The 11,645-nt window shown below is 48.7% G+C and overlaps 1 pseudogene; it reads right to left on the reverse strand.

The window, feature by feature from the left end:
- Positions 1-6,481: 6,481 nt before the first annotated feature.
- LOC102911953 (keratin, type I cytoskeletal 18 pseudogene) lies at positions 6,482-7,844 on the reverse strand (annotated as a pseudogene).
- Between the last annotated feature and the right edge of the window lie 3,801 nt (positions 7,845-11,645).

The raw sequence follows: 11,645 nt of genomic DNA on the forward strand, positions 1-11,645 counted from the left end.
CTAAGGGCATGAACCTGCACACTCTGGGTCCCCAGCACCCACTTTACAGATTAGAAAACTGAGGCTCAAAGACACAGGAGGGCTTGGTGACGCCATCCAGCTAGAGAGCGGCTGAGCCCTAAGTCACACAGGGATCTGCAGACTCCACAGTCAAGGCGCGGTACAAAATTTGTTCCTCTCTCCAACACCTCCCCCCACCCCAGCTACTGCTAATCCTTCTGAGGGTGTGGGTCACACACCTCTATGGAGAGAGGATGCCCCACCTCTAGGACAGCTTGGCTTAGCTTTTTTTCTGACTTAGAACCAAAGTTGGTCCCTTGGAAGCAGACGTGGCTGGGTTTGCGATGGGCCAGACGAGGGAGGCGAAAGGGCCGCAGCCCCCGTCAGCAGGTCCACAGTGAGCACCGGGAGCGGGGCTGAAGAAGGCTTTGCCTGACCCTCTGCTTGCTGCAGACTGGCCTTACCTAGGTGGCATTCTCTCCTACACATGCAGATGGAGCGGTCCAAGGTGAGGCTGGACTCCCTATGCTGTGGGATCCCGCTGTCATCCATACCTACTCACTCCAGCAAGCCCTGGTAGGCCTGGCAGTGAATGTCTGTCCCAGTCACCCTTCCAGCCAACAATGTCCTATCCTCTCTACAAATGTCCAAGCTAGCAGTTCTCAACCTGTGGGTCGTGACCCCTTTAGGGAGGTCACATATCAGATATTTACATTATGGTTGGTAACAGCAGCAAAATTACAGTTGTGACGTAGCCACAAAAATAATTTTGTGGTTGGGGGGTCATCACACCATGAGGAATTGTATTGAAGGGTCCCAGCATCAGGAAGGCTGAGAACCACTGTTCTAGGCTATCTGCACAGCCTCCCTTGCCTGCAAATTCACTGTGAACACTGCAGCTAAAAGAGCCCCTCCATGCCAGTGCCCTGCAGCCTCAGGTCCACACTCGCATTCTTGACTTTCCACCTCGTTCCTGGGGATGAACCATCTGAGCACGTGCAAAGTGCGGCCCTATATAGGTCCTGCAATCCCACCCCCTCAGAAATCCATTCAGAAAAAAAACCCTTGCTCCAGAGTCTTCTTGTTCCCCTCTTCCAGGGCCGTTCTCACTGTCAGAAGATGCTGCCAGTTCTTTCTTCTTTAAACTGAACAGAGATCCCTCTGGTCCCCCATCTGCATTTAGCCCACAGCCCTGTTTATCCTACCCTCTTTGCTGGGGTCTGCACTGGCCATCTCTAGCCATCTCCCACCAGGCTTCTGCCCTCATTCTGGTCCCCATTCCCTCCATGTGACCAGGGGCACACACCAGTCCTCCCCAGCACTCACTGTCCTGGGTCCACTTTCTTCCCCGTGTCCCTTGCTTCTGCCATGCTTCCCACATTCTGGAGATGTGGCCACCAGCCATTTGGTGTCCCTGCATAACATAGTGCCCACAGCTGTGGAGGACATTCCATCTCCTGTGGAGGGCTCATGAGGTCCATCAGGTCGGGATCCAGCTGTGGATCAAACGTCATGCTGGGGACTGAGCCATGTGGCATTGTATGTGACAGATGGAGTCATGTGTTAGTCTCCTCTGCCCGGGTAACGGTCTCTGGTGCCCACTACACCTACCTCTGCAAGAACGGGATTGGCCCCCTGTCCATCCAGAATTTTGATGGATGAGAGCAATAGAGAACAGGAAGAGGAATGACAGGACTCGGGAACGAGGGGCTCTCAGAGGGGAGTTCCTGTCACACACTTCTCAACAATGCCTGACCAGACCAGAACAGCCGAGGGGAAGGGAGGACCCGGAAAGAGACACCAGACAGCTCTGGCCCAGGGAGCAGCATTATAGAGACATCATCCTGAGCACTGGCCCCAGGCTCTCCTCTGCCAGTCACCTGGGGAGACTTGAGGCCAATTGCTCAGCCTTGGGAGACCTCTTCTGTCCCCACCTGGACAGGTTTCAGAAAGCGTTGGGATGAAGGGCTATGTGAAGTGGCATCCAAGATCCCACCTTTGGACGAAAATAGCAGTTCTCTCTGGTACTTACCTGGAGTCCCTTCCAGAGAAGGCAGGGCCCTGGCATCGGAACAAGTTCTCTGGGACCCCTGCTTGTCTCTTCCTAAAGCCCCCAGCTCTAGAAATCAGTGTTCTCCTCAGTCCCATGAGCAGAGCCCCTGAACCCCAATTACCCTGCTTGCTTTGAAAGGCAGATTTCTAGTCCTTGACACAACCTAACAATCACTGAAGTCCAGGGTTCATGACCATAAAGCCATTCCCACCAGTCAGAGGCAAGTGTGAGGGACCTGAGGCTGAGGGGTGGGGGTGGGGTGGGGCTTAAATTCACACTCAGGTGTAAATGACTGTTAAATGGTCCTTTACCAAGACAGATCTTGTCAGTGGGGGAACGGGGCAGGGCACAGATAGAAAGGAGAGAAAACTAGGAAAAAAATCACTCAAGAGATGGTATAATAGTGTACAGCCATAATCAGCACTTGAAAGGCTGAGGAGGGAGGCTTGTGAGTTTGAAGGCTGCATAGAAAACCCCACCTCAAAATATACACACATACACACATATATACACATGCATATGCGAAAACTCTGTAGGAAAGAAAGGGGAAAGGCAGTTACGTGGAAGCTGGCTAACTTTCTTTTCACCTTGCCATGTCTCTAAGAGTCTCTCTTCTCCACATTGCCTGCCAAACTGATCCCACCCAAGACCCAAGAACCGAGAGGGAGGAGGTTACTGTCCCCAAATGGGGACATGTGAAGAAACCGAGGCCGAGAGGCAGCCAGACGGCCTGCCCAGGGACATTCCTCTACCAGTCATTTGCTGACACCTGATCAGGTTCCAGTTCAGGGAGGCCTGACCCATGGCTTACCCCAGGTCACCAAACCAGAACCAAGAGCTAATTCCGCAGAAACACCCTCCACATGCCATCCAGAGTGCCGTCTGTCCCTGCCTTATCCTTCTAGAAGCCAACCAGTTTCCAGGCTTCTCTTCTTATTCATCTCTTCTGCTTTCACACACTAAAGACAGAGTGTGTGGACGACTCTGAGAACAAGTGCCAGAGAGCTACTAACCCCCGTGAGGGCCCGGTGTGGTGGGGCCCACCTGCAATCCTACTGTTTGGGGAGGAGGCGTAGGATCAGTCCAGTATCACCCTCAGCTACGTAGTGAGTTCAAGGCCAGCCTGGCCTACTGAGATCCAGTCATGAAAAATAAAAACAAAAGCCCCCATGAGGGCAATATTCCATCCCATCTGCCATAGACAAACCAAAGAGAGGAGCGTGGGATTGTGGGAGGGGTGTGAGACCAAGTGCGGTGGGGGCGGGGCACAGATGTGGAACTAAGGGAAGGTCTCCACTGACATGGAGAGAAGGAAAGCCGAAGGACAGGAGGAGGAAACAGCGCTTTTGTTCAGCTTTGGTCTGTGGGGTACCGTGACTGACTTCCAACTCCCTGGGAGCTTCTGTGAAACGAGCTTTGCTCTTGGATTTCTTCTAGCCTCCATCTGGCCTCCATGGGCAGCCGGGGTCTGGGATGAAGGACTACGTCTCCTGTAGGGTAGATGCCAGCAGCTGGCAGAGCTTGGGGCTCTCCACATTGCTTTCCATCCTCAGGTGGTGTACAATAGCCTGGCTTGAGCTGGAAACAGAAAGCCCTTTTGTTGGGAACACAATGAATAATGGACACCTCGTCGTGTGGCGTGAGCGACCGTCAGGTGTGACACTGTGTCTCCAAGAGACTGGAGCTTTGTGGTGGCGAGGTTATTTTTCCTCCTGGCTCTGTTTGTCCTGGCTCTTGCCTCAGCGATGGAAGCAGCTCTCACCGGGCCCTCCAAGGACAACACCTGCTCTTCCTAGGTCCAACTGTCAAGCAGCTCGCTCCAGCCTGGCACACACAAAGGGGCTTTGTGGGTTCCCCATGGAGAGATGATGCAGAGGAGATTGTGAGTTCCCGTTCCAGCAGTCACCGTCCCCTGCAGGACACTATGTGGCAGAAAACCACTGTTAAGCAGGCTGTGGTCCTGCACTGTGATGGAGGCAGGGGCATCTCAATTGGAGGTCAGCCTGGGCTACACAGTGAGGCCCTGTCTAAAAAAAATAAACAAAAATAAATAAATAAATAAATAAAACCATAAAATAATAACTAAATACAGACTTTTCGGGCATGTTGTAGTATCTTGGGAAAAGGACGTTTCTCTCAAATGGAGACCCTGGGACACTGAGGAAGGATTCAGCGTTACTAACTGTTTCTGTGAAGTCATACCCTGTCTGTCCTGAATCTTAGATGCTCAGGGTTTGTTTCTTTTGATTTGTTTTACTCTTGCTACAGAATTATAAAAACAAATCTTACCGGAAGTGCTATCATGCGCCTTTAATCCCAGCACTTGGGAGGTAGAGGCAGGCAGATCTCTGTGAGTTCGAGGCCAGTCTGGTCTACAAATGAGTTCCAGGACAGCCAAGGCTGTTACACAGAGAAACTTTGTCTCAAAAAACCAACCAACCAACCAATCAAACAAACAAACAAATAAAACAGAATTTAAAAAAAAAAAACAAAAAACTTTTGGGCCAGTGAGATGGCTCAGTGGCTTAAGTGTTTGCTGTCAAGCTGACAACATGAATTTAATCACTGGCACCCATATGGTGGAAGAAGAGAACCAATTTCTGCAAATTGTGTACACTTACACACACACACACACACACACACACACACAATAAGCAAATAAGTAAGTACAATTTTAAATCTTTAGATTTTTTAATTTATGAGTACATCTCTGTACCTGCATGTCTCCATGGCTGTGCACATGTGACCAGGTACCTTTGGAGGCCAAAAGATGGTGTCAGCGTCTCCTGGAACTGGTTAACAGGTGATTGTGAGCCTCCCATCCTGGGTGCTAGCAATGTTCTTAAGTGCTGAGCCAACTCTCCAGCCCCCGATCTTAAAATTAAATGTAAATAAATAAAAATTACTCTCAATGCGCTGACATCACAAATATTTCGTTAATCAGTGAAGCAGACCTGGACTGGGTCTCTGAGCTGGTCTGCAGGCTGTACGTGGGCCATACATAGTATCCTGGAAGGCTGTAGCCCTTTCTTTGGCAGGCCTTTTTTTAGACTGGCCTTGACTTTGGACTTCCAGCCCACTGCCTCTACCTCCCAAACACTGAAATTAACAAGCGTGTGCCACAATGCTGGTTTTTAAACTGTGCGGGGTGGAGGGAGGTGGGGGGGTGGGGGGTGGGGGCGTATGTGTACAGTGTGTTTATCAACAAGGTGTTGTCAAGCTACTTGCATTCAGATCTCAGCCCCGCCCATGAGCTTCCCCTGTGAGCTTAAAATTCATAATTGAATTATGAGTCTCAATTTCATTATTGCAGAGTGAGGGCAATACAAAGGGCACCAAACTCACAGCATTTAGGTGAAGATGAAAATAATTGCCACAGGTAAGCCAAGTGTGGCAGTGAAGGCCTGTGATGTTTGGAGGGTGAGGGCTGGAACATCTCCAGGAGCTGAAGGTCATCCTTAGCTGCAAATGAACTGAAGATGAGCCCGAGCAACATGGGGCCCTATCTAAAACAAATAGATAAATAAATACATAAAATTACCTACTTTTGTGCCCAATACAGAAACCAGCCAAGAGATGTTACTGTTTTTTTTAATGATTTGTGTATTTGCTTTTATGTGTACAGACATTTTGCCTGCATATATGTCTGTGTACCACATGTGCATGCACAATACCTATGGAGGCCAGAAGAGGGTGTTGGATCCTCTTGAACTGGACTCCCAGTGGTTGTAGGTGCTGGGAATAAAACCTGGGCCCTCTAGAAGAGTAGCCAGTGCTCTTAACTGTTGAACCATCTCTCCAGCCCCAGATGCTTTCTCCCTTCCTTCCTTCCTTCCTTCCTTCCTTCCTTCCTTCCTTCCTTCCTTCCTTCCTTCCTTCCTTCCTCCCTCCCTCCCTCCCTCCCTCCCTCCCTCCCTCCCTCCCTTCCTCCCTTTCTCCCTCCCTCCCTCCCTCCCTCCCTCCCTCCCTCCCTCCCTCCCTCCCTCCTTCCCTCTTCCCTCCCTCCCTCCCTCCATCTCCACCTCCCTCCCTCCCTTCCTCTATCTATCTATCTATCTATCTATCTATCTATCTATCTATCTATCTATCTATCTATCTAGACAGTCTTACTATGTAGCCCTGTCTGGATTGAAACTCACAAAGATCCTCCTGCCTCTACCTCCCAAGTGCTGGAATTAAAGGCATTCCATTATGCCTGGCTTATTTTTTTTAAACTATTATTAGATTGTTGTTATTACCATTTATGAATACATGTTATTTTCCAGATAAATTCTATTTCAAAACATTACACCATCATTTCAAGTCATCATAACATTTCAGGCTTGTCTAAAGTGAACTTAGTGACCTGCCCAGTACTAGACTATAAGAAAACTTGTATTTAATATGGTTTCAAAACCAGCTCCTTCTGGCTCTTATACCTGCTTTTTTTTTTTTTTTTTTTTGTCCAGAGACTTCTCAACTTTTATTGGTCCCTTAGTCCCCAGGGGTCGCCTCCTTGTCAGCCTCAGTGCCTCAGAACTCTAGTGTCGTTGGTTTCGGACACAACTTTGCCATCCATGACCTTGTGGGTGGTTGTCCTCTGGACAGTTTGCAAGGAGTTACTGGAGTCCAGGGCAACGTTGAAACTGAAGTCTTCCCCATCTTCCAGCAAGTGGCGGTAGGTGGCAATCTCAGCCTCAAGCTTGCCCTTGATGTTCAGCCGGGCTTCATATGCCTGGGTCTGGCGCTGCCCCTCTGCCCAGGTTTGGGCCAGCTCTGACTCCAGGTGCAGAAGGACCGCATTGAGCTGTTCCATCTGCATGCTGTATCGGGCCTCCACATCCCTAACGCTCTTCTCCAAGCTGATCTTCTGATTTTTCATGGCTTCCAGGTCAATCTCCAAGGCCTGGAAGGTGTGCCCCAGGTCCGTGAGTGTGGTCTCAGCATCTCTGATTTCAGCAGACTGGGTGGTGACTACTGTGGTGCTCTCCTCAATCTGGACCAGTATTTGTCCAGTTCCTCAGGAGTCTTCTGAGTCAGCTCCTCATATTGGGCCCGGATGTCAGCCATGATCTTGCTGAGGTCCTGAGATTTGGGGGCATCCACTTCCACGGTCAATCCAGAACTGGCAATCTGGGCTTCCAGTCCTTTGACTTCCTCCTCGTGATTCTTCTTCATGAACAGCAGTGCCTCCTGGAGGGCTTCAATTTCTGGCTCCAGCTGCAGCCTCGTGATGTTGGTGTCATCCACTACCTTTTCGGAGCCTGTGGATGTCGCTCTCCACAGACCGGCACATGGCCAGTTCTGTCTCATACTTGACTCTGCAAGTCAGCAGCAAGATGAGCATTGTCGATCTGCAGGATGATTCGGCATCGCCCACAGAATTTGCAAAGATCTGAGCCCTTAGATCCTCCATGATCTTGAAATAGTGGCTCTAGTCTCTGACGCCCTGGGACCCCTTCTTCTCCAGATGTTCCCGGATTTTGCTCTCCAGTCTTCTATTCTCAGTCTCCAGGCTCTTCACCTTGTCCAGATAGCTGGCCAGGCGGTCGTTCAGCTCTTGCATGGTCTCCTTCTCGGTCTGGATGCCACCCATTCCAACCAGGTCTGCAGACCCCATAGAGCCACCCCAGACACTTGTGGCACGGGACACGGAGATCCGGGAACCGGAGCCCCCAGCACCTGCATAGACACTGGCCGCGCTGCTGGCAGGACGGACCCGCTGGCTGGGTGTCTGCACAGAGCCCTGACACCCGTAGTTGGTGGAAAAGGTGGTGAAGTGGGTGGTGAAGCTCATGTTGTCTGGAGAGGAGAGCGAAGCGAGAGACCGAGACAGGAGTTCGGTTGGCCATATACCTGCTTTCTTAGAGCTGATCTGTGCCCACCTGAACCCAACTGTTAACTGGCTGCTTAATATGTCTTGTATATTCACACAAAGCTTGGATACTATCCAAAGTAATTTACCACCATCCCCGTACATGGCTGCTGTCAGAGCAGACAACAGCCTTTCCCCAAACTGGGAAGGGTAAAGAAGGCTGGTTTGTTTTAGTGCCTAGAAGCACAATGTGCCCAAAGCCTATGACCTCACTTCTCTGATAACCACAGCAAAATTCTCTCTCTTTTTTTTTTTTTTTTTTTTTTTTTTTTTTTTTTTTTTTTGCTGTTAGAGTCCTGGAGAAGTCCCACAAAATACCATCATTCATGTATGCAATCAACAAGAGTGTTTATTATTCCAGCATGCTGGGGCCGACCATCCTACACAAAGGCAAAACGGCAACCTCCAGAGAAGCTCACAGGCTCCTTTTAAGCACAGCTAAAGGGAGTTCCAGGGCAGTTAGATCATCTCAGGCTTAAGCAAGTGGCAATTGTTGTGCCCAGATCGTAACCCCCAGAGAGACCACCAAGGACGAGCATACCAGAATGCAAAAGCAAGGTTTATCTGTTACAAGTCATGACAGGGAACTCATCTCAAGCCATCTCAAGTGAGGCAGGGAAGAGTTACTCTTTCTTGGGGAAGTTAGTTTTTATAGGCAACACCCATAAAATTTCTTAGAGGGGAGGGGGTTAGTATGGGTCCATCCTTGATTGGTCCAGTTTTTCCCGGGCCTGGACTTTATCTTATTCTAGCTTATCTGTTTGCCCTGTCAGGAGTTTTACAACTCATCTCCCGGGTCTGGTCATGTTATCTCTGGAGAGGGGCATCTTGTGGTTAATTGGTTACCATCAGACATCCTGACTTTGTTCTTTTGATTTCCTGGGGCTGGTGCCATCATTTCTAGGGACTTGAAACTGGCCTGGGTCTATCTATATTGAGATATCTTTGGCTAAGGCCCCCTTTTTGAGACAATAGAGCAAGGGTCTTATTGTGCCTAGATCTCTTCCCCAAAGCCGCCACTGGAGACTTTAGGTACAGAATGCAAAAGTAAGGTGTATTCTAAGTTTACAAGCCTCCAGGGAGGCTCTTCCAAATCTCTCACTCACAGCAGGAAGGTTGGAAGGAGGCTCCCCTTTCCTTGTGAGGCTAGTTCTTAAAGGCACAGACCATATAATTTATTTTAACCCACCTCCCTTTTTTTAGTCTTTTGGTCGAATATCCTGACTCCGTGTTTTCCAAAGTCTCTGTAGCAGATACAGCCACCTGAGGAAAAGGGGTCTAAGTTCTTATCTACACTTAGGAATCCTGGTTTAAGCTTCTCTTTGTCTGTAGGGGATAGAGTGTGGGGGGGTTTACTGAGGTATCACAGCAATCATATTAGTACATTCTAATTGGTTAGGGCTAGTCAGGAGTTGGTTAAGGCTACGGTTTTTCCACTTTTGAGTGGGCCTGGACAAGTCCTAGGCGTTGTCTTTATTTGGTTATTACCTTGAGCAGCAGACTGTGGGGGCTGGCTCAGTGGCCCAGGCTTGATGCATCCTATCTCCCTGTCCCTGCTGTCAGGGGCGTTGAAGATTGATTGTCCTTTGTCTGTGGCTTCCTCAGAAACTGCCTGCTCAGTTCCAAGAAGCAGGGACCGAGGCCTGGTTCTAAATCGAGTTATTAGGACAGGCTGTCATGATATTTGCCTGGCCCTCTCATCTACTAATCTAAAATTAAGTTTTTGTGCTGAAGAGATATCACAGTGGGTAAAGGCACCTGCCACCAAGCCCGACAACTGAGTTTAGTCCCCAGAACCTACTTGGTAAAGAACCAATTCCTGCATTGTCTTCTGGTACACACACACACACACACACACACACACACTAATTTATTTTCCCATAAAATGTTCCTTCTGGGAGAGAATCTGAATTGGTTTGGCCTGCTGGAGACCTTGTTGCTTACAGCTAGATGGTAATGTAGTCACAAATGAAAGGTCTGAAGCTTTTTCTTTTTCTTTTTTTTTTAACTGTTTTGTTTCTGCTGTGGAGCATGAGAAGAGGGTTGCAAAGCCTGAGGGCATCTGAGCAGGGCAGGAGTGAGAACTATTTAGCAAAGAGGCATGATTTCACTCACTCAGACACAATGTGGTCACAGCGGTGGGTCCCAGTTCTGAATACATTTTAAGTTCATCTAGAGCGTGTAGATTCGATTGTGGTTAATACAATACAAAGGCTGGTTTCACAATAGCTTATTGACATTGCATGCTTTCTCAAACAATGGATAATGTGGTGTTTAAAGTTGAAAAGTATTCTCTTGTACTTGAAGAATTGCTGTAGGCAAGATCCACTGACCAATACTCAAAAAGAGAATGAAATGTCACAGAGAAACAGAATACAGCCTCAGAGTAGCTTCTGGAGTCCTTAATTACCACAGTGGAGTTAATAGTTGTCCCCACATTGATGCCCCTCTCCTGGGAAGCAGAAGCCAATTCTCTTACCCTTGAATGAGGACTGGACTCAGGCTCAATTCTCAAATAAGGAAAAAGAGAGTCAAGAAACCTGCCAGCAGTCACGACCTTGGAACCACGTGACTAAGGTTAACATCACGGCCACAAGGGGTATTGCTATCATGTATCAACAACATGACTCGAGGAGAGGAGCACGTCATTCCTGTGACCTTCTTCCTCCAAACCAATAACCGCAGTCTGATTCTGAGAAACATTAGATAAGGCCTCGGGGGACATTCTACAAAAATAGCTAAACAGTGCACTTCGCAGGGCCAAGGTTGCCGGGCCTGGGGGTTCACACCCTGTAATCCCAGCACTTGGGAAGCTAAGCCAGACAGATGGCCATGAGTTCAAAGTTAACCTGATCTGCAGAGTGAGACCTTTTCTCAAAAGATAAACAGAAGATTGTGCAAAAGCAAGACTCAGAAATGATCATAGATAGGAACACTAAGAGGCCTGACAACGAAATACAATGTGTATGTAGCCTAGGAGGAATCTTGGAAATAGACACACACACACACACACACACACGCACACACACACACACACACACACACGCACACGCACACGCACATGCACACACACAGCAGTGAAGAAATTGGTAAAAATCCAGATGAAGTTCATAGTTTAGTTAGTAGTGTGTTAAAATTTATATTTAGATTTATGTGTATGTGTGAGTGCCTGTACCTATATAGGTATACCATGTATATGCCTGGCACACTTAGAGGTCAGAAGGCAGCATCACATCCCCTGGAACTGGAGTTACAGGTGGTTGTGAGTTACCATCTATTGGGTCCTAGGAACCAAGCCTGAATCCTCTGCAAGAGCAATCGCTCTGAGTCATCTCTTTGGCCCCTGGTTAACGTGCAGGGCTACACGACATTAAGGGGAGACGGAGCAAGGAACTTTTTGTTTAATATTTATGACGTTTTTGTTGTTGTTGTTCTAAGGACCTCGGGCTGGACTCCATCTAACTATGTAGCTGACAATGCCCTAGAAGGCTTGATCCTCCTGCCTCCACTTCCTGAGATTTGGAATTTGGGGCATATGCCACAACTCCTGGTTTTTCAAGTACTGGGAATCAAACCTAGGGCTTTACACTTGCTGAGTCTGCACTCTGGCAACTGAGTCCTATCCCTACCCCTATAGCTCTTCTTTAAATATAAACACATTGCAAAGTAATAGGTTAAAAATAGCCATGTGGAGCCGGGCGGTGGTGGCGCACGCCTTTAATCCCAGCACTCGGGAGG

The sequence above is a fragment of the Peromyscus maniculatus genome, chromosome 2, assembly GCF_049852395.1.
Source record: "Peromyscus maniculatus bairdii isolate BWxNUB_F1_BW_parent chromosome 2, HU_Pman_BW_mat_3.1, whole genome shotgun sequence".
Lineage (NCBI taxonomy): Eukaryota > Metazoa > Chordata > Mammalia > Rodentia > Cricetidae > Peromyscus > Peromyscus maniculatus.